Below are 24,985 nucleotides of genomic sequence, written 5' to 3'. Positions count from 1 at the left end.
GTTTTTTGAATTAAGTTTTTTGAAAATTAAGTTTTTTGGTTTTCGTGTTTTTTTTTGTTTTTAGTGAATATTTTTAAAATTTTAAATATTTTTTTTACTTTTTTAGATGCACAAACAAAAAGTGAAAAATAAAAATTCAGTAAGCAAATAAAAATTCAATTTTAAATATTTTAAATATTTACATTTTAAGCAAATTTTAATTTTTACTTTTTTACAAAAAGTAAAAGTATTTTACTTTTTACTTTTATCTAAAAAGTAAAAAAATTGCTTAAAATATTAAAAAAATTCAGTACAAACAAAAAAACACGAAAAATAAGAAAGTAAAATTTTCTGAAAATTATTTTTGAAAAAACACAACCAAGCAAGGTGAATACTTTTTGTTCTTGACTAGGACTTACTTATATTGTTATAGGAGTTTAGAAAGTCATGGCTGTAGAAATTTTTATTTTTAGGAATTTTTGTACTCTCACTACAACAAGTTGGGTCTTGAATGATGAAATTTTTTTGTCTCGAAAGAGCTAATTTCTTCACTATAGATATTTGTGACGAAATATTTTCGTCACCAGCTTCGTCATTGAATGTTTGTCACTAAAAACCACCGTGACGAAAAATAATTTCGTCACCAATGAAATTAGTTCAGTGACGAAATTTTTTGTCACCAATAAAACAAGATTTTGTCGCCAAAAATTCTCATTTTCGTCACCAAATAATTATTCAATACTGTATTTATAATTTTAGTTGATGAATAAATTTGTCACAAATGTTGATCATTGATGAGGAAATAATTTCGTCACAGTAAGATATAAAGGTGACAATTTTTCGTCTCCAAAAGTCATACATGGGTGACGAAATATATTTCATCGCAAATATATTTATATACGTGACGAAAAATATTTCATCACCAAACAACAAAATCAATGAAAACTTCCATATATGCGCTACAATAAATTTTGTCACAAAAAATGTTTATTAATGATGAATAAGCACTTTGTCATAATAACAAGTACAAATGACGAAACAAATTCGTCACTAAACATGTTCCATATTTTATATTTCAATTTCAATTATTATTTCACAAATATCCCTGCTTATATCTCAATAGTCTTTTAATTGTACTAAGAAATCACTAGCTCTTATATATCACTCTACAAAAAAAAATCAATAAACAATTTACATTATAAATCAAAATATATCTATCAAACAACTTTAATAATATAAACCATTAAGTAAAACAAAAAAACCACCAAAGCAAATCCCAAAATGAACTAACGTGGAATCCACAAAAAAAAATCAACATTCAATCTTTAATTTACAACTACAACTAAGTATCAGTTCAGGAAACAAAATTCAACAGTTGATCTTCATTTGCACGTATACTTCCAAATGTCATCAAAAACCAATCTGCAAAGAAAATAGACAAAGAAAATATTAATATATTATCAATTACATCTAAACTCATATATAAATAATTTTATTTTATAAACCAGTTTAGTAGAAATGCATCTAACAAATCAGAACTTCAAAGAGTTGAGGTGATCCTTGATGATAAAGCAACACGGATAACATAAGATGCCAAAAGATTGCAAGAATACCATATATCACTATCACTAATGGCAGAATATATGGCATGATATGGTACCTACATCGCATATTTCTTCATATACTAGTTGGACCCCCATGCGCGTAGCGCGTGGGGGTCATATTATCGTTGACATAAATAATATAACAAGGCAATGACACAATATTTTCTTCAAAAAAATAACATCAAAAACACAATATTTCTTATTTTATATCCTATTAATCATAATTACATCTTACATTTCATAAAATTATAAACCGGCAAACAAAATGGCCCCTTGTTATCTTAAATTGAAACTACGTGGGCTAGCTAGTTGGAAGAATTGCTTTTTGTCGTCTCTCTTTTCCTTCTCTCTAGCACCAACGCTGCCACTCCTTCCAAAGTTGGAGCTGAAAACAAATTCACCTAAGAGTTTTTCCTACGAAATTAATTAAAAAATAATAGTAGCAATTTGCTGGGTACATAACATAAATATTGCATTCATTGCTTTTATGAGCATGTGCTTGAGGACATACAAATAAAATAAGAACCGCTCAAATTATCACTGAAAATGAAGAGTCAAAAGTAGACATGGATAATGCCATTACCTCAAGTCAAATAGAGTAATCATGATAAATTGCTCCTTCCATGGGGATGATTACTCTTTAGAAGCAGAGAATAGCAACATCCTGAGAAGTATATTCACAATCAAGCAATCAAAATATATCATCCATTCATGTAGTTCAAATATCATAGTAGATGAATGAATAGAAGGCAATAAAGACTTACCATTACATATAATATTTCTTTACTCATGAACAAGAGACAACATAACTATGTTCTATAGTCCACTAAGTCCACTATTTGTTTAGTCTCAGCTGCAAAACAAAACACTGAACAATAGAACAAAAGCCTCTTCGGTGGGTATGATTTAAATAAATGGTTCAAATCACAAATATCAAGGAAGAACACCTTAGGAGTAATCCCTCGTGATGCCAGTTGTGATGTGACAGACAGATCCTGTTGACCAACCTAATAATCCCATCAATTACTCAATCCCATCAATTACTCTATCCCTCTTGGTTAAGTCCCCAGATTGATAGGTGCTACACCTGTTTCCAAAACACCCATCCAATACATTTAAGTTGCAAACCCATAAAACTTAAAGCGAACATTAACATGTGATACATGCATACAGCAACCACAATAGAATAGAAACCTGTAATTTGGCCAGGTTGGATTAGTTAGCCATTGATAGAACATGTTTTTTTATTTAATGCCATCCAAGTACATGATTGGTTTGGCCAGGTTGGATTAGTTAGCCACTGCCACATTTGCTTACAGTTTTTTTTGTACATAAAGAAATGGTATAGTTAAGCAAATAATGGTAACTATGTGTTTTCATGAATGTATTAACATAGTTAGGCTTCTGTTGTGACTCTCCTGACCATCTACTCTCTTAATCTATTGATCATTTTCAATCCCACACGAAAATACACCGTCATTAGAATGAATATTTGTGAACAGTGTGGACATAATTTGAAAATGAAAAGCTCAGATGAAAAACTCATATAAGTAACAAGTCTCAAATATCTTTGATTACGAGACATATAATTATCACTCTAAATAAGAACCATAATTCCAACAGTATAACATTAACAACTTACCCAAAAATAGCTGGAGCAGAAGAGTTATAGACTAAAGAAGCCCCCATATTTGTGTAAAAATTTTACATACAACAAATCAGTTCAATAATAACCAGATGTCCCGTTTCCATCTCCATACTGAAATGAATCATCACACTGCTTACTCTATGAAGAGCATTCAGCAGCTGCAGCTTGAACTACAGAAGCACATATTGGGTTAGAGCAAGAAACCAGAGATGCAGTTGACGAACTGGCAGTGTCAAAGAAATCGAGCTCAATCTGTACAATATGTACTTCAACATAGGCCTTATATGCTAGATACACATTTCTATTGCCTTACAATTACCAGACCTCAAACTCAAAGGGCATGAAACCTGGAGGAAAGGTTTTTTTAACCTAAAGTATACCAACACAAGAATATGGCTTGAACTTAGCTAGTGGCCAGCAACCACAACCATATCACACAAGGCATCAAGCATACCATCTCACATCAATCATTCTTTTTAATAATAAATTACAAATGGTTGCTAATCAGGTCCATCAAACCCTCATGATATGTTTGATTATTCACTATTCACACTTTCAAATCTCCATTTCAATAGGATAGTTATTATTGTTGGAGAGAAGAAACTTAAGAATGTGGGCATCAACGTGTAGACAAATACATTAAACATTAAAAATTACGTCATTTCTTATGTTCCAGAGAGTTCAAATGACAACAAAGGAATAAATCCCACAGAATTTTCGTTATGTACCTAGTGCATGGAATAAAAAGAATCAATATATACGTAAAATATTTGTATTTACAACGGAATACACCGTCGTGGGTTTTTTTCCATTTTTTCCTTCTTGTTGGTGAAATACAATCCAACACAAAAGTAAGGAAAAATTACCATCCAAAACATTGAATTGATAGGACCTATGCTGCAAACATATCATTTTCATAGGATTTGTAAAAAAGTAATAATTAAAAGGAAAAACACACAATTGAATGGAAGTGAGAGCAAAGAAAGAGTAAGTTATGAGTTGAATCTCAAATAACCATCAATACCAAATCCTAGTTTCTATATTGGTTTAGTTTCCTATTTTAGGAGATTCTTTTTATTATTATTATGGTAGTTAAGGTTCCTTTGTTGGATTGCTATCCAAGTCACGTATTTATTTAAAAAATACATTTTCTGCTAGATTTTGAGTCTTTTATGATTTGTATATGTTAGAAATGGTTTTGGGAAAAATAAAATTTTTCCTCAACTTTGGTCTAATTTTTAGATGGGACTCACGCGCCAAACTTGGTGGATCTAAGTGGTAATGGGTTCTATGCCACGTTGTGATTCACGTAGTATATTTGGTTGCTCAAAACCATTATCGGGTGAATGAAAAATTAAAACCAAAGTCAGCTCCATGGAAATGGAGTTTTGATGGAAATTCCTTAAAGGTTTGAACTAAAGGTTTGTCCTACATTGATTTGGTGGAGAAACTTTTGTAGGTTTATAAGGCATGGGTTTGTAACTTGGAGAGGGCCCCAAAGGGCACCCCAAGTTTGTAGAAGGGAGAGCTTATGGGCAAACTGTGCTAGACTCATGGGACCCAAAAATAAACACACACGCGCAAGCCACCGTCCGTCCGTTGGTTCGTTCGGTTGGTCGAGCGGGCTGGGCTGGGCTGGGCTGGGCTTGGGCTTGGGTGCGAGTGCGTGGTGTGAGGTTGGATTGGGCTTGTCCGGCCCAATGCTTATCTTTTTGGGCCAAAAATATTTGAATTTATTTTTTAATTTTTTGGAAAATAAATTCTGACCGTTTAAATTCAAATTTTGGTTGGAAAATTTGCACCTTTCTGTACACATTTCAAATCTGTCCTAACAGATTCAGTTAAAAACCCTTACCTGTTTAATTTAAATTCAAACAGATTTGTATCTATTTAATTTAAACCGAACAGGTACTATACCTGTTAAATTCAAATCTAAAAGGCATCGTTGCACCTATAAATAGACTAGTCCTTCATTTGGTTTTTCATTCAATATTTTCGTTCTAAATTTTGCTATTGCTCTCTGCATTTGGCTGCATTATTTTCTTGTGAGAAAGAGTGTAAGCATAAAGTGTGTTTGTTGTACGAATAATTTGTAGTGCTGCTATTATTCGTAGTTGATCATTTTATCTTGGGAGATAGACGTCCACAATCTGAAAGTATCGTGGAGAGGACGAATTGGTCTTAAGATTGTTAAACAATCTCTCATTTTCTTATTTATTCTGTTTGTTGTTAAGTACACAAACATAATTTATTCGTAATACAACGAAGATCGTCCAACAATCAATCTTAAGATAGATTTTTTTTTTGGTGTCTTTAGTGCATTTATTTTTCGGTGCTTTCACAAAGTGATATTCTAGTTGGAAAATACAAATAGTAGTAATATATTATTTGACAAATAATAGTAATATACTATTTATTTTCTTTGACAACTAGTAGTAATATACTGGTGTCATTAACAATTTCATAATATTAATTTGTGTTATAAAAAATTATTGTGGTATTTTATTTTTCTAGTTTTAGTAACAAGAAAAGTAAAATTATTTTGTGTTATAATTTATTTTCTGGTTTTAGTAACTAGAAAATTAATTTGTGTTTTGGTTTTTCTGATTTTTGTAATCAAATATTATGGCTACTGCAACTGAAATTGCAATTAAAAGTGGTACTCCAATTGTTACAACAACTCCAGTCCCCATTCAGAATCATGTTCAAGTTCTTATAAATCATGGAGAAAAACCTAAAAATTTAATGGCACCAAGTTTAAGAGATGGTAGCAGAAAATGTTGTTTTATCTTACAACTTTGAATCTTGCCCGGTTTCTCCGTAAAGAGGCTCCAGTACTTAGAGAGGATGAAAGTGATCAGCAAATTGTTGTCGCTGTAAACGCCTGATAACATTCTGATTTTCTATGCAGAAACTACATCCTCAATGGCCTTGACAACATGATATATAATGTTTACAGTCCTTTGAAAACAACAAAAGAATTGTGGGATTCTTTGGAGAAAAAATACAAGACAGAGGATGCCAGTACAAATGAATTTTTTGTCGGTAAATTTCTGGATTTCGTAATGGTAGACTCCCGGATGGTAATTTCTCAAGTTAAAAGTCTACAATTAATTTTGCATGATATTCATTCTGAATGTATGTCTCTTAGCGAATTTTTCCTAGTCGCTGCTTTAGTGGAAAAGTTACCACCGGCTTGGAAAGATTTCAAAAATTATTTAAAACATAAACGCAAGGAGATGACCATGGATGAATTGATTGTAAGACTAAGAATTGAGGAAGATAACCATAAGGCTGAAAAGAGGAATGGTAAAAATCCCATTAAGTCCAAGGCTAATGTGGTTGAACATGTGCCCAAACCACATAACAAAAAGAGGAAGTTTGCTGGAGATGGTCCTAAACAAGGCGACAACAATGGCAATAAAAAGTTCAAAGGTAAATGTTATAACTGTGGCAAGACCGGACATCGAGCCTCTGATTGCTGCCACCTAAGAAGGATCGCAGAAGTACAAGCAACAAGGCTACCAATCAAGCCAATGTAACAGAACTTGATTACATCTCTGACGGGGTAAATGACATCAATCTCTCTGTTGTGGTGTCTGAGGCTAATTTGATTGGAAATCCCAAAGAATGGTGGGTTGACACTGGGGCAACTCAACACATTTGCGCGGACAGGAAGTTGTTCACTACTTATAATGAGGTTACAAACGGTGAGCAACTATTAATGGAAAATTCATCTACTTCTACTGTGGCTGGACAAGGGAAAGTAGTCTTGAAGATGACATCGGGGAAGGAACTAACCCTCAACAATGTTCTGCATGTACTAGACATCCGAAAGAATTTAGTTTCTGGTTATTTGTTAAGTAAAAATGGTTTTAGGCTCGTATTTGAGTTTGATAAATTTGTATTAACAAAGAGTGGTATGTATGTTGGTAAGAGACACATGAGTGATGGTCTCTTCAAGTTGAATGTAATGACAGTTGTACCAAAACTTGCTATTAATAAGAATAACACATCTTTTGCTTGTATTTTTGCGTCGAATTTCTGGCATGGTAGATTAGGACATGTAAATTTTGATGCTTTGCGTAGATTAATTGGTTTGGATTATATACCAAAGTTTGAAATTAATCCTAATCACAAATGTGAGATTTGTGTAGAAGCGAAACTAACTAAGGCTCCATTTAAATCGATTGAAAGAAAAATAGAATCTCTAGAATTAATTCATACTGGTGTGTGATCTTAAATTTGTTCAAACTAGAGAAGGCAAGAAGTATTTCATAACATTTATCGATGATTGCACAAGATATTGTTATGTATACTTACTTAGAAGTACAGATGAAGCTTTAGAAATGTTTAAACTCCACAAAACTGAAGTTGAAAATCAACTTGGTAAAGCCATTAAAATGGTTAGAAGTGATAGGGGTGGTGAATATGATGCACCATTAAATGAATTTTGTGCACAATATGACATTATTCACCAAACTACAGCGCCCTATTCTCCACAACAAAATGGAATTGTTGAAAAGAAGAATAGAACCCTTAAAGAAACGATGAATGCCATGTTACTAAGTTCGGGCTTACCACAGAACTTGTGGAGGGAAGTAATATTGTCTGCTAATTATGTTCTTAACAGAATACCCCACAAAAAAACCAACAGCACTCCTTATGAATTGTGGAAAGGACGACCATCTTCCTACAAATATTTAAAAGTGTGGGGGTGTTTGGCGAAGATAGAAGTTCCTGTTCCTAAAAAGACTAAGATATGACCAAAAATCATGGATTGTGTGTTTATTGGTTATGTTCAGAATAGTAGTGCATATCAATTTTTGACTTATAAATCAGAAATACCTGATATAAATGTGAACATTATTATAGAGTCAATGAATACTGTGTTTTTTGAACATGATTTTCCTTACAAGAGAGGACAAGAATCAAGTTCACATAGAAGAACTTATGATTGTACACAAAGTCAAGTGACTAATGATAATCAAACGCAAAAGACTAGTAATGGTCTTAACTCACAGGATTTAACTGATGATGAACCAAGACGAAGTAAGAGAGCAAGAACATCAAAATCCTTTGGTCTAGCTTTTCTGACATACCTGTTAGAAAATGAACCTAAAAGCTTTAAAGAAGCAACGGTAGAAACTGAAGCACTTTTGTGGAAAGAGCCTGTTAATAATGAAATTGAATCCATTATGCAAAATCATACTTGGGAATTAGTGGATCTTCCACCTGGTCCTAAACCTCTTAGATATAAGTGGGTATTCAAGAGAAAAATAAAAACAAATGGTTCAATAGACAAGTATAAAGTAAGACTTGCAGTAAAAGGTTACAGACAAAAGGAATGTCTGAACTATTTTGCATATTCTCCTGTGACAAGAATAATATCCATCTGCATGCTTATTGCCATAGCAGTGTTGTATAATTTAGAGATACATCAAATGGATGTTAAGACATCTTTCTTAAACGGTGATCTAAATAAAGAGATCTATATAGAGCAACCCAAAGGGGTTGTAGTGCCAGGGCAAGAAAAGAAAGTTTGTCAGCTTGTAAAATCTCTTTATGGATTAAAACAAGCACCTAAGCAATGACATGAAAAATTTGATCATGCTATGCTTACTAATAGATTTAAGATAAACAAATGTGACAAGTACGTCTATGTTAAAAACACTGACAAAGGTTGTGTCATCGTTTGTCTTTATATGGATGACATGCTTATCATTGAAAGTAGTCAAAACATAATCAAATTAACTAAACAAATGCTGAATAGAAGATTTGATATGAAAGATATGAGAGTCGCAGATGTAATATTAGGAATAAAAATTACTAAAACATCTGACGGATATGCATTATCTCAATCACATTATATTGAGAAAATTCTTAATAAATTTATCAAGGATGATATGAATGTAGCTAGAACACTTGTAGAGGATGCAACGTCTCAGTTAAAATGCTCCCAAATCATTGGAAGCCTTATGTACCTAATGAATTGTGCTCGTCCTGATATAACTTATGTTGTTAGTAAATTGAGTAGGTACACTAGTAACCCCGAAGAAGACCATTGGAAAGCGAGCATTCGGGGTTCTTAGATATCTAAGATTTACCCGTGATCATGGTTTGAACTTTACTCGATATTCGGCAGTACTCGAAGGTTATTGTGATGCCAATTGGATATTGGATACTAAAGTTTCAAAATCCACTAGTGGATATGTCTTTACTCTGGGAGGTGCTGCTATTTCTTGGAAATCCACGAAACAAACATGCATCGCACGATCCACAATGGAATCTAAGTTCATTGCTCTAGACAAAGTAGGAGAAGAAGCAGAATGGCTTTGTCACTTCTTAGAAGACATTCCAATGTGGCCAAAACCTGTGCCAGCTATTTGCATTCATTATGATAGTCAATCTGCAACAAACAGGGCACAAAATTATATGTATAATGGTAAGTCACGACATATTCGTCATCGACATAATACCGTAAAATAATTTCTCTCAAGTGGAATAATTTCAATAGATTATATAAAATCTAAAGAGAATATTGTGGATCCGTTAACAAAAGGTTTGACTAAAGAGCAAGTGTATAGTTCATCAAAGGGGATGGGATTAAAGCCTATTACATAAGAATCATCATAATGATAATCCTACTTAAATGACTGGAGATCCTAAGAACTAAGTTCAAAGGGACAATTAAGTTATGTGTGGCTCGCCAGAAATCACCAAGGGATTAAAATTCCCTACCCATTCCTATTGTGAGAGTGATATCTGTATCATGTGTTGTATGTAAGGGTTTAAGGATAAGCTTTGCTTTTAATGATTACTTATATCTTGATTTAGGCATAAAAATCAAGACGAGTATAAAGGAGATACTCACAATAAGAATCACCTATATGTGTCGAACTGGGGCTGGTTCTGTGAGAATGAAGAGGCTAAATTCTCTAGAAGTACTCATGAACAACCAGGAGCGTTCAAGGCCAAAATGAACACAACTGTGAGAACCACGATATGTCAGAAGATATTTTGTGTAAAATCTATTGTCTTGGCTTATACAAACGGCTAAACAATTCAAGGCATCACGTCCATTGGTTAGCTAGTAAGTCCGATAGGTTATCGCTAGGGAAGGTTCAAGGCCGAAAGCTTGCTATCCTGATGCAAGATATTTTCGATTTATACTCTTTCGAAAAAACTTTCATATTGTTGCATTTCTATTGTCATCAAATTCCATTCACGTGGGGGATTGTTAGAAATGGTTTTGAGAAAAACATATTTTTTCCTCAACTTTGGTCTAATTTTTAGGTGGGACCAATGTGCCAAAGTTGGCGGGTCTAAGTGGTAACGCGTTCTATGTCACGTTGTGATTCACGTAGTATATTTGGTTGCTCAAAACCATTATCGGGTGAATAAAAAATTAAAGCCAATGTGAGCTCCATGGAAATGGAGTTTTGGTAAAAATTCCTTAAAGGTTTGAACTAAAGGTTTGTCCCACATTGGTTTCGTGGGCAAACATTTGTGGGTTTATAAGGCATGAGTTTATAACTTGGGAAGGGCCCCAAGGGGCACCCCAAGTTTGTAGAAGGGAAAGGTTATGGGCAAATTGGGTTAGACCCATTGGACCCAAAAATAAAGACACACGCGCGCGTCGCCGTCCATCTGGTTGGTCGGGCGCGGGTGCGTAGTGTGGGGTTAGGCTTGTTTGGCCAAAAACATTTGAATTTGTTTTTTAATTTTTTGGAAAATAAATTCTGATCGTTTAAATTCAAATTTTGGTTGGAAAATGTGCACCTTTCTGTACACATTTCAAATTTGTCCAAACAGATTCAGCTAGAAACCCTTACCTATTTAATTTAAATTCAAACATATTTGTATCTGTTTAATTTAAACTGAATAGGTACTATACCTGTTAAATTCAAATCTAAAAGGCACTTACACCTACAAATAGACTAGTCCTTCATTTAGTTTTTCATTTAATATTTTCGTTTTAAATTTTGCTATTGCTCTCTGCATTTTGCTGCATTATTTTCTTGTGAGAAAGAGTGTAAACACAAAGTGTGTTCATTGTGCGAATAATTTGTAGTGCTACTATTATTCGTAGTTGATCATTTTATCCTAGGAGATAGACGTCCACAATCTGAAAGCACCGTAGAGAGGACGAATTTGTCTTAAGATTGTTAAGCAATCTCTTTCCTTTTCTTATTTCTTCTGTTTGTTGTTAAGTACACAAATATAATTTATTCATAATACAGTGAAGATTGTTCAACAGTTTATTGGATGGGGCAACTTTTAGAGTTTTTATTTTTTATTTTTTTGGTGTGTTTGTTTTTAGAGCTTTCTAATATCTATAAAAAGAGCCCCTTGTTGTAACATGATTTTGGAGTTGTAATAAAAGTTTTTCCTGGTTAAAGAATGAATGTGGAATTCTTCTATTGACCTAAGTGCTAGAACTCAAGCATCCCCTGGTAAGGTTGTCATAACCTAGATTTTTTTTCCTTTTTTAAAAAAAAAAAAAAAAAAAAAGAGCTGAAAATTCATGGATTGAACGGTGTCTAGTTTAATTTATAACAAAATTTGATATTGAGTTTTGGGTGTTTAGACCATAACTTGAGATAAAGTTTGTTGGGTCTACTTGGGTGTAAATTTAATTTAAGACTCATCAATTTAATTTGGGTTTGTGCATAACTCATATTTAACTGTTTGGTCATTTTTAATTAAGTAAATGATAGGAATTATATATTTTATAGTGAATAAAAGATTATATGTTGTGGTGTACAAAAATAAAAAATATTCTACTTTTGTGGTGAAATAAAATTATATTATTTCATAATTTATATTACAAATTTTTGAGGTATTATTACAAGCCCCCCCCCTCCATGTCCCATCTTTTCCTTTCCATTTCTTCATTTTGGTTGCTTTGGTAGAGGGTTTTCCCCTCCCCTCTCTGTTCATCTCTCGCTTTCTCTATCATTCATGTTTGCTCAAGCTTTAAGCATGTAGCGAGAGTCTATAGAGTGAGATTTTGTAAAAGTTCTGTAAATAGAAGTCGGAGAGCTCGTCGTATGCTTCGCTAAGATAGTCTCGGATTTTTGATCCGATGAGGTTTTCTTTTTGGATTTTCTCCTCTTCAATATTTGAAGTAGGGATTATCTCAATATTATTGCTTTAAAATTTATGATAGGGTTATTGTAGACTCAACTTTCTTCGCGTGCCCCCCTTTCGGAGAGGTGCGAATTGGTCTTACTACAGTTCGGACTCTTGTCACGGTTCTGAATCTAATCTCACAAAGTACAATGTGAGACTGATAAACACCAAAGAGTCTAATCCGGAAAATCATTTTGGAAAATCGATTTTGAATCAAATAATGCCAAAACTGGACTACTTTGCCATATTACAGAGTCGCCACCTAAATATTTTATTTTTGGGAAATTTAGGAAACCCTGACTCATGCCAAAGGCCACATGTTCGTCATCACCAAAGTTGCCTCGGCTCGGGAACTTGGGTACGAGAGGGGAAGGTCCTGAAATGAGCACCCTCGCTCGCCCGATCAAAGATCGGCCTCTACTACCATGATATATTGTTTTATAAACCTCATGTGTTCTTATCCAGTTATTAGCTAATTTTACTATGTGATGCGCACAACATACAAGTATAGACTAAATCGCAAGAATTGGAACAAAACAACTCTTGTTTGTTTTTTAAAATGGTTTGAAAATGCTACTCACAAGTAGGCTAAAGTGCGGATTTGCCACCCTCAAGTGGGATTTTTAAAAAAAAAAATGATTTGCCACTTCGCAAAGTGGGCTTAAAACTCACAATCATCGAGTTATTCCAATTCGGGCAACAAAGCCTTCACCCACAGGCATTCATGCAGTTAATCACTTAAGCAAATAGCCTCATGGCAAGCTGCTATCATTGCAACACTCACACTCATGCAAGTATGCTAAAGTGTAAAACTTATAGTGTATTCCAAGTCAAAATAAAAGATAGTTAGAAATATGCATGATCCTAACTATGCAAAATGCCTAATGCAACATATACAATAATGAAACTAAATAGGCTCGGCTATCTAAGATGGCATATGAATGCAACAATTTGATAACATGCTTTAGAACACATATTGAAATACAATGCAGTTTGAATGATGCGCCGAGCCCGGTGCATGCAATACAAATGAATAGATGCAAACATGCAAAGCATAAGGTATGCCAATCAAAACGTGCCCTAAAACTAACCATCGCAAGCGGTTAAATAAAAAGGAGAAAGAAGTGGGGTTGGAAGACATGCACACACACACGCACGCTTATTACAACATTGCGCCCTCTCGGAGGAGGGTCCGAATGAATATATAGCTAAGCTAATCTAAGCTAAACTAAGCTAATTAATCTAATTAAACTAATTAGACTAATTATTACACAACCAAATTGAATAACTAGCAAACTACTTACTAATTATTACAACACTTTAACTAATTAACAAATTAACTAATTAAATTACAAAACCAAATAAACATGCAAACGTAAATTAGGCTGCCTCAGCTCTGCTTTGAAGAATTGAACATGCATGCGCTAGGTTGCCGCCTCGAAACACCTTCCGGTTTGCTCTTTGAGAGGCTCTGTTTGTAGGGTGTCTTGAAGAAGTTTCTGCTCCACCTTATAAAACCAACTCTGAGAAATGCACCAGTGGCTTGCTGGTCATAAAGAGCTGCTGCTAGCCACCTGCCGACCAAGGGTGTGCACTGCTGGCCAAGGATGAAGTAGTGCCGGCCATCAGTGGGGCACTGCCGGCCACTGGTGTGCTGCATCACCATTCTGCAACAGAGCTCAAACCAGAGAAAAAGGGAGGGTCTCCCAAGAGTATGTGTGTACTATGCCCCTCCTTATCATCTCAAAACATCAAGGGAAAGGCATCATTGGATCCAAAACCATCAATCAAGCATCTCAATGCATGATGGCCAAAGATCCAACTTGTATAAATTCAATAAGTGCACAACAAACAAGACACTAAGACCACTACCTTATCAAGGGTGGTCAAAGGCAATGGAGACAAATAGGATTGGCTCATTTTCATCACTTTGAGTATGAAATGGACCAATCCACCTTGTGTTCAATATAACGTCCGATTGAACATGATGCAATGCAAGCAACACAATGCTTATCTTGGTATATTTTACTATGATGCAATGCAAGCAACACAATGCTTATCTTGGTATATTTTACTTGATTGATTCTTGTTTACACATTTTAAGTTACCAAACCATTCCTTAATTAATTTAGTTCAATGTGAAAGTTCTCTAAAGGGAAAGATGGCCTAAGCCACAAGTGCCTTGAGCATGAAAGAGGTCTCATGCTGTTGATTAGTAGAAACCCTCACGAGAGGATTAAAGCCATTAGGCATAAGAATCTCAAATTCAAACTCAAGCCAACAAGGGGGTCAAGACCTCTTTCAAAGAAAATTGAAAAGTGAAGAAGAGAGGTAGATGGTAGACTTTCAGTGCTGAAAATGGCATGCTAAAGACACTAAATCATGCAAGCAAAACATGCAAGACATGTTGAAAGCCAAAAGCATGGAAACTAATGAAGGACACAACACTAGAGACATGCAATGCAATGCTCAAAAGGGACCAATAGTCCAAAACAGTCCTAAAACACCCTAAATTGAGTTCTAAAACATGCTTGAAATAAGCTAAAAATAGCTATATTAAGAGGCCAAAACAATAGCACATGCTAGGCAATTTAGCACAATTGCACTACAAGAATATAAAGCAAAGCTCATGTGATCAAACCATCTCAAAATAGAGCTTAATCATGCCAAACCAGTGACCTAAACATGCTGAGATGGCAGCCTAGAAAGCAAGAAAATCATGCTCGCATGTTGGCTCACAAACAAGACATAAAGCACAACTCTCAAAAGCAATGAAAGAGTGAAATATGTGAGAGTGTGACAAAGGTATATGCTCTGAAATCACATGTAAAGTGATGCTATGGCATGCCAACATCACAAGCAAAGCATGCTAGAGGCCCTAAAACTCAAAGCTAGTAAAGGCCATTTACACTATAGCTATACAAAGCAAAGCACATATGAACAAGACCACCCAAAACAGAGCTAAGGCATGCTAAATCAGTAGCAAAAATGTGCTGGAGTTGAGCTAACACAAGCTAGAATGATAGGCTAACTCATTATGCATGTTAGGCTAGTGAGCAAAATTACACTACAAGTGTAAGAAGCAAACAAGAGGTGCTCTAACCAGCCAAAAACAGAGTTATAACATGTTAAAATAAGGCCAAAAACATACTTGAACTAGGCTACAAAAAGGTAGAAAAGCATGCTCAAATAGTAGGCCATCTATACATACAAACAAGATACAAGGAGCAGAGGCCACACCCTCTCATTTGGGACCTCAAAACCAACTTTCTATCACTGAAATTCCCCTGGAATTCAGTGGTTAGAAGGCCAAGAAAAGGTGGATTGAAAGGCGATGAAAGATGGCACAAAAAGCCATACAAGCTACAGAACAAAAAGGAGAGACAACCCCCTAACTCATAAAGGCCTTAAACCACCATTTTTAGGACTGAAAAACAGAGGTTTTTGTAGTTGAAAACCAGGCCAAAAACAGTTTGCAAAGGTGGAAAAACAAGTGTGCAAAACAAGCTTAAAGAGTGAGTTTTATACATCTTGAAGGGAAGACAACACTTAGGCAACAATTTGAGCTTAAACCACCTTCTAGAGCTCAAAAAAAGCTCCAAGAGAACTTCAAGCGACCTCATCCCAAAGATGAACCACTCTTGTTAAGGGTTGGTATTGATGTATACAAGCTTCAAAGCACAAATGCTCAAGAGAGAAAGAGAAATCTAGAGAGAGAGATGTGTAGAGAGAGAGGCTCCCAAACCTTTTTCTCTTGAAACGTTTCTAACCTTCAAAACCATAGAGAAGCCTCTCTATATATAGAAGAATGCATGCCTTGGTCGAAAATATCCCAAAAGGCACAGCTATAACAGCTGGAACATAAATATCTGCCAAAAACTGACTTTCTCCATCAATGGCCGACACTGGATCACTGATGGCTGGCACTACATCATTGTTGGCCAGCATGGGACACTATTGGATGGCAGGGGGCCGACATAGGCTATTCATGGCCGGCACATGGCCAAAAAATCCCATTTATGGCCAGCATTCTCCACCTCTGGTTGGCCAGAAAAATCTGCTTTTTGGGCTCAACTTCAAATAGGAATATCTCCTTCATATGGACTCCTTTGCAGGTCATTCTTGAGCCTAAATTTAAGCCCTTGAAGTTTTATTTCCAATGGTTGAAGCTTCACATCAAAATTCCAACTGTGAAAAAAGTTATGCCTGTTTGAGTGAAGACTACTCAGTTTCGATCCTACCTGGATTCATGCCGAACTTCTTTTCCAACTTGGTTTCTTCTCTCCTCTCCCATTTTCTTCAACCTCAAACCCCTAGATAAGGCGTTTTGAAAGATTTTTCAACAAAGTTCATCTCTCCTTCATGCATTTCCACCTTGTCCTTGCTCGGTTTACCGAAAAGTGCAACATTTAACAAAATGCGAGCTTCGGAACATCGTAGAATCACTTTTCAAAACTATTTTGAAAGAGAGGGTTTTAAGGTCTAAAATCTTTTTGGCCAAAATAGTTTTAGTCCAAAAATGGGGTGTAAGGTTGGGATTTGACGCTCTCCTTGCCGAAGAAATCGAATCTTTGCATTGCACATCTTTCATCACCAAGTAAACAATCAGTAGCGCCCAAGTCTTAAGGGCGGTCAAAAATGAGGTGCCTACAGTTATGTTGAGAAAATGACATGGAGTTATATGATTTGTATCTATATTATATTATGATTAGATAATTTATTTGTGGAAAAGAATGATGTTAAGATATTATCTAATCTTTGATTTTTATAATTTATTTTTGAGAAAAATAAATTAATGTTGATGAACAAATGTGTAAATAGTTAAGTTTAAATTATAGAGTTGTTTTGGGATTAAAAACTCTAGAAGTGTTATATTCATGATATTTTATGAAAGTTAATATATTGATGATTGGGTTTTGTTCATTTCTGTAAAAATGAAAATATGAAATGTGGGTTTTTGAACTCCTAACCTTAAAAGTGTATTCTTCGGCATATTTCATGATTTTTTATGTAAATATCATATTGATTAGTTAACTTTGGAAAAGTTGTGAAATTTGTTATTTGTAGAAAATTTGGGAAAAATTAGCTATTTGAGTAGCTTGACATGAAATATGGTTATATTTGAAAGATGAGATATGTTAAGTTATGTTTGGTATTATTTCTTTAGAAAATTGTGGGTATAATGAACATACTAATTTAGTGGATTAAATTAGTTTGATTAATATTTTACATCTTTCGTAATTAAAAGTGTGTTATTGAGTTTATTTCCTAACTTCTAATATTAAAGTTGACCAAGTATGAGATTTGGAGAAAACAAGTGAGATTAAACTGTTTGGCGTGAAACAAAGTTGAACTAAGATTATTAGTTAAGTTGACGTGATCTAGTATTTGATCACTAGTTTTACTAGTTGAGTTATGTTATTAGAATAAATTCATACTTCAAATTCATTTATGAGATATTTGAATTGTTTTGGTGGTTTTTGACAAGAAACGAAAAGAATGGTGATTTTAGCTCGTTTGGAGAAAATGGATGTTTTGGATTAAAACGGGAGTAAGTTATCAAATTTTGTTTTTATTTTTATTTTTCCTTGGATTTATTTGATGAGATTAATGTTGATAATTGGAAAGTGAACACTTATGTTATATCATACATATACATACATATATATATATATATTATTAAAAGTAATGTTTTTCTTATGCTTAGGTGGTACATTATAAGGGCTTACATTTTTTTAGGAGAGCCACGTCAGTATGTATTTTTTTTAATTACATATAGAGTTTTACACAAATCTAAACCTAATTTAAATTATACTAACTTTACCTATTTTATATGGATTTTATTTGACAAATATTTCTTTTCTATATATTTTTCATGATAAATTGAGATAATCCACAAATCCAATACCAATTTTGCGTTTCACTTTTTTCTTCTTAATTTTTTCAAGGGTATTAGGATTTTTTTAGTGCTAAATTCCTTTTTTTTTTCTTCTTATTTTTCCGTGTATTATTCTATACCTAATACCAATTCTATATTATTAATTTATCGTTTAAATTTTATAGTGATTATATATATGAAATTATATTTCTTTTTCTACATTATTTTATACAATCACAACTCAAAGGAGGAAAAACCTGCACAATAATGATACTATCGAGGAACCTCTAAAATTTAGATTTACTATTTGAGTAACTTTTTCAGTTGTTGAACAGTAAGTTCTTTTAAATTTTGATATCATATTATAGATGATTAATCACTTCACACATTGAGATATATCTATCATTTGGATGTTTTTATTATTTTTTCTCTTGGGTTTAGATGTTGTTATGTGATTCTTTCTTGGTTAGTCGTTATAGAATTTCTTTTATATAATTGATATTTTAATTTAATTAAGAGTGTTTATTTTACAATCTTATAATTTAATATATATATATATATATATATCATATAAAATCATTATATGATAATCCAACTATAACATATTTATATTTAATTTTTTTTTAATAAATCTTATATAATTTCTATTTTTACATATTTTTATTTTCCAAATGAATATTAAAGAAAATTAATAGTTATAATTTTATGTTACTAATTCTTTTCTAATTTAACTATTATTTTTAATATCAAAATGGGTATTTATTTTACTATTTTATAATTTAATATATATCATACAAAATTATTATATGATAATTATACTTTTATGATACGATAGAACTAAAATTATCAAAATACACGAATAATTTAACTAAAATTAATATATATGTATATATATATATATATATAAGTATTCAAGTAACAATTTTATAAAACAATAGCGCCAATATTATTAAAATAAATAATTAAAATCATACTTTAATTTTGATTTTAAATTAAAATTAAAATTAATATTTTATAACACACATTGTATCATCAAATATTTTTTGAAAAAAATAGCACGTACATTGCACGGGTCAATTGTTAGTTTTATAATTATAGTCAAATGACGATTTTGATATAATTGACTAAGTGTTGGAAAGTATATGGAAATTATAAGAGATTTTTATGCTATTAATTGCTTTAGAGGATTTGTCCTTGGTCATTGGTGGAGGACAGTAGTGGTTGTTGTATAATAAATAGTACGCGTTATGTGTTGTGATTTATTTGCGTAATTTAGAATGATGTGGAAACATTGTGAGATTGTGTAATTATGTAATTGGATGAGAAAGAAAGGAATCAATTTGAAATGCATATGTTGTGGAAGTGTGATTATGCTATAAAAAGGTAATTAACACGATCCTTCCAGTTAGCAATTGGTAAAGCGGGCAGATGTGCTATATAGAGATAATGCGTTTCTTCCAGTTAGCCTTGGTAAAGCAGAGGGATGTGTTATATAAAGATAATGTATTCCTTCCGGTTAGCACCTTATAAAGCAGACGGTATTATATAGAGGTAATGCGTTCCTTTCGACTAACAATTGGTAAAGTAGGCAGACGTGGGGCTTGGCAAGGCCACGGTGGTGATATGGGGCTTGGCGAGACCACAAGTTGTTTATTTTATTATGACATGTTATTGGTAATGTTTGTATATGTGTTGTAATGGATGCCCAGTTGCCCTTTTTTGCTTTTGGCCAGAAAATGTGGGTGATGCCTTGAAATATTATGAATTGTGATAGCTTGTTGATTGATTACCTATTTAATTTAACTAGCATTTAATGAGATATGTGTATGCTTATTAATAGCTTGTTAACTGTGAATTTATTTAGGTTAACCAACATGAGTTAATTAAATAAACAGATTGGAACATGATTCGTTGCTAATAGTCATTATAACTTGTGGATTCATTTAAGTTAACTAGTATGAGTCATTTAAATGAAATGTACTTGACGTTTGTTAGAAGTCTTTATGAATTGTTTAACTATTTAATTTAATGGGGATGGGTTAACTGAATAGGTTGAAAATGATGTTTTGTTGATAGAATGAGTTTCCCATTTCTTCCCATGCCAATGCCATTATTTTTCCATTTGAGAACTTAAAATGAATTTTAACATTATTTTCTTATTTTGGTACATTAGAGGTCGTAACCTAGAGGAGGAGAATCGAACATTTTGGCCTTGTTTGGTTTGTGTTTCTCAAAAAATTTTGAGAAAAATTCTCTACAAATAAGTTTTCAAAAGTAATCAAACCAAACAAATTTTTCCAAAATTTTTTTCCAAAACTTGTTTGGTTTACAAATTTTTCAAAAAAATCTCTCTCTCATACACATCAAATCAATCACTTTTTCCAAAACTCTCTCTCAAAATAATTTTTCAAAACATCTTTTGAAAAAAAACCAAACCAAACAAATTTTCGTACTTTTTATTTCAAAACATGTTTCTCAAATACAAACCAAACAAGGCCTTAACCTCTTAGTGAAGTACATGTTTTTAACTAACTAAATTAATCTTACATGTCATTAAGTTGAGTTATGTTAAGGACCCCAAATATTCTACCAAACCTCTCACATGGGTGTGAGCCTCACACACATGTGGATATGTGTGAGTCCCATCCCATGTGAGATGTTTGGTAGAATATTTGGTAGAATCTTTGGGATGCATAGTATTTCTCTATTGAGTTTAATCAATATAACTCTTGTGTCTTCGAGTGAGATGATGTTGTTGGAGTGCCATGTTATCCTTTAGGTAGGTCTGCGTATAGTTCTAGAGAAGCTTTTGCATATAGTCTAACCATGGCAAATTGGTAAATTCTGTGATGCGTATTTATTATTGGGTGCACTCTTAAAATAATAATTTAAAGTTATAATTTAGTGTGGTTGAAATTATGATTTAATATGGTCAGATTATAATCACATTGTATCGTAATTCTCCCAAATTAGCATGATAGAATTATGCATTATGAGTTGTGCATCACATATTGACATGATTTTTTATGTTAACAATCTACAAAAAGAAAAGTTATTCCATGTTGCCCACAACAATGAATATTTTTTGCAACAAAAGACAAGCTAATGGTAGTATCGCCGTATTAGTATGGAAATGGTCATCGATGACAACAACCTCCTAAAACAAATCTTGATACGTTTACTGGCAAAGCGTCTCTTCTAATTCAAGCGGTATGCACGAGATGGCTCACTCTCATCTCCAATCCTTGTGTCTTTCTTGATTGCAAGTTGCCAAAATCTACTTCGACTTTGTTCATTCGTAATTACTCCCCTTTACCAACAAAATCAAATTATGTGACAAATATGATTATTGGCTCACTTTTAAATTAAAAAAATGGCACAAATAGATATACCTGAGCATTTTAAAATTAAAAATGGTGATAAATAGAGACATCTGTTCACTATTAAATTAAAAAAATAAAGGTGTGTATATGTGTGTGTGTGTGCACTCTCTGTGCACAATTTGTGCACTATTGTTGCATTTATTATTATTAATATGTTTTTTTTTCCCTTACAATTCAAACTGGGAGGGAAAAAAGGAATAACGACAGCATCTTTTAACAATTAAGCAAAAATGTTTGTATCAGAGTTGAGATGAGCCGAGAGATAGAGAGCATTTGCTAGATTGGAGAAGAAATGCTTCTCTAGCACCAACATTTGTCATGGCTTCTTTCTCCCTTCTTCCTATATCATCTTCTCTCCATCATTACCACTGCTAACCCTACCTCTCTCCCCCCTAGCCTCACCTCTTGATCCACCTACACCACCACCACCGAGTTCGTCACCTTCACCGCCATGGTTGCCTCATTTGCACCACCTTCCTCTCCCTAACACCGTCACCAAAAAGGTCACCAGAGATGATGATATGCTCGAATAGATCCTCATACGTCTACCTCTGAAGCCTCTGTTCAGCTTCAAGGTCGTATCCAAGAGATGGTTCTCTCTCATTTCAAATCCATACGTTCTTCGAGACTAGATTCCGTCGAATTCTCCATCTTTTTACTTCCAAGGTACTCCTCTCCCTTTCCTCCAAATATCAAATTCAATTACATATCTGTTAATGCTTTTGTAAATTCAAGTACTCATGTATCTCTCAATTTCTTTGATAACCTCAACGATGTCAAAATTTCCCAATCTTGTAAGGGCTTATTGCTCATTTCTTCCTTTTATGTTTTGTATGTGTGTGTGCACTCTTTGTGCACTACTGTTGCATTTATTATTATGAATATTTTTTTCTTCCCAATTCAAACTGAGAGGGAAAGAAAGTATGGCAACGATTAATCAAAAATGTAACAGAGTTGAGCTGAGCTAAGAGATAGAGAGCATTTGCCAGGTTGGAGAAGAAACACTTCTCTACCACCACCACCTCTCATGGTTTCCTTTTTCCATCTTTCTATATCATCTTCTTTACTATCACCACCACTATTAACCCTGCCTCTCTCTCCCCAACCCTAGCCTCACCTCTCAATCCACCTTCACTACCACCGCTACCGTTGCCTTCCCTGCCATGGCTTCCTCCTCCACACCACTTTTCTCTCCCTAATACTGCCGTTAAAAAAGTCGCCGGCGAAGATGATATGCTCAAACAGATCCTCATACATCTATTGAAGCCTCTTCATAGCTTCAAGGTTGTATCCAAAAGATGGTTCTCTCTCATTTCGAATCCATACGTTCTTCAAGACCAGATTATGCCGAATTCTCCTTCCTCTTTTTACTTTTGAAGGTACTCCTCTCCCTTTTCCCCCAATATCAAATTCAATCACATATTTGTCAATGGTTTTGTAAATTCAAGTACTTCTGTGTCTCTCAATTTCTTCGATTTCCCCAATGGTGTCAAAATTTCCCAATCATGTAAGGGCATATTGCTCATCTATTCCTCTTGACCCAGTTCAGATTTTAAGCACACTCATCATTATGTTCTCAACCTAATCACCAAGAAATTTTCTACAATTCCTAGGCCTGGCAATAGGGATAGCCAAAACTTCTTAGTTCTATGAACTTAGCATTTGACCCGGCTGTTTCACTACACTACACAATAATTTCTCTCCGTTCCAAAAAGTGGAGCAACCCTAATTTTGGAATTGCCGTATATTCATCAGAAACTCGAACTTGGGTGTTTTCTGAGAAACCATTTGCTTTCTCAAAGAATAGAAAAGGGGGTTTCAGCCACGGAACTTTTTGTGACGGTTTGAAAATCATCGCAAAAAGTAAGTTTTTGCAATGGCAAAAAATACTATCGCGAAAGGATTTTTTTTGCGACGCTAATTGACTGTTGCAAAAAATGGACCAAATAAATACCATTATTAGAGACAGAAAATCCAAAACCGTGGCAAAAATTAATATTATACATGACGGTACATTACCCATCATAAATTTCTTTTTTCGTCTTGCGGTTTTTGTATTTTTTTGCGACGTCGTTTGTTAGTCCGTCGCAAAAAGTTTTATTTTTGCAATGCCATTTTTTAGTTCGTCGCAAAAGGTTTTATTTTTGTATATTACCCGCCATATTTTTTATGTAAAATGTGTATGTACTTTTTTTTTTCACCTCTTTTTTTTCTTTTCTTTTCTGTTAGGTTTTTTTCTTGGCAATCCCGTTTGAACAAAACTCCTTTCAGTTGTACTTAATTTCGTACCTTTTATTTCAGTGAGGCTATGAGTGTTTAAATGCGAATCCAACCCGAATTGTGCCTTGCAGAAAAGTTTGTGATGTTAATGCTTTCAAGATTGTCACTTTGTTGATTATGATGGGGATCGAGCTGCCCGGTCAGCTAGTGGGGGTCGAAAGGGCAGCGCCTAGGCGGGGTCGAGGGGCAGCGCCCCCGAAGCAAAATGCAAAATTGCATTCGAAGTTGCATGTCCGCCCTTACTCGCTCGAGCGAAGGAGTTCTCGCTTGAGTGAAGGCTGCGCAATTTGAAATATATGATTTTTTCTTTCTATATTTCAAAAAATTAAAATTGCTTTGATAATGATAGTTGAAAAAAATATTGTTGTCATCTTTAGTATCTTCCTAAACATAGCACGTTTTTTTCTTTTTGATTTCTGATATTGATAGTTTAGATTTCTTTTCAAAATTAAATATTTTAAAGAAATTTTACAAATAGAAGAAAACAATCTAATTGATGTACTAAATTATATAAAAAAATTAGATTAACTTTTAAATACATGCATTTCTTTTACGCTATTATTGGCAACACAATTGCTTCAGAATTTTTTTTTTTTTTTCAAAATTAAATTTGATAAAAATCATATATAAGATCAATCATGACACAAGATGTATTAGTTGGATTAGCCATACTATCAATTGAAAATGCTGTGTTGTAAGAACTTGAATGTAAAAACTTAATTAGTAATTTTGCATCTCAAAAAATGAGAAAATTCTATTTTAAATAATAATTATAGTGTAAAAAATTATAAAAAGCCTCATTTTGTGTTTTTTGCCTTAGGCCTCAAATAGGTATGAGCTGCCTCTGAATGGGTTGTAGCTTTGCTATTCCTATTATTTCAATTTGGATTATAATGACACTCGTTACTATGTTAACCATACCACGAGGAATTTCCATCATTCCTAGGCCTTGCAGTTGGGATGACAAAAACTTCTTATTTCCATGGACTTGACATTTGACCCATCCATGTCTCTTCACTACAAATTACTTGCAATCAACTCCAAAAAATGGTGCGGCCCTGATTGTTGAATTTCCATA

The 24,985-nt window shown here is 33.7% G+C and overlaps 1 long non-coding RNA gene across 4 annotated transcripts; it reads right to left on the bottom strand.

Annotated features, from left to right (window-relative positions):
* Nucleotides 1-1,160: 1,160 nt before the first annotated feature.
* Nucleotides 1,161-4,233, bottom strand: LOC114278975 (uncharacterized). 4 transcript variants are annotated; one of them, XR_014365537.1, is made up of 5 exons: nt 3,226-4,233; nt 2,348-2,670; nt 2,167-2,247; nt 1,819-1,997; nt 1,161-1,401 (listed from the first exon to the last, which is right to left on the bottom strand). It is a non-coding gene; the product is annotated as an uncharacterized LOC114278975 (long non-coding RNA). The 4 variants fall into 4 exon arrangements; XR_014365535.1 differs by having other exon boundaries at nt 1,819-1,984; nt 3,226-4,232; XR_014365534.1 differs by having other exon boundaries at nt 1,819-1,968; nt 3,226-4,231.
* Between the last annotated feature and the right edge of the window lie 20,752 nt (nt 4,234-24,985).

The sequence above is a fragment of the Camellia sinensis genome, chromosome 4 (genome assembly GCF_055761805.1).
Source record: "Camellia sinensis isolate YWXY chromosome 4, ASM5576180v1, whole genome shotgun sequence".
NCBI lineage: Eukaryota > Viridiplantae > Streptophyta > Magnoliopsida > Ericales > Theaceae > Camellia > Camellia sinensis.
The sequence above is the reverse complement of the archived record's forward strand: the minus strand, read 5'-3'. Positions and strand labels throughout refer to the sequence as shown.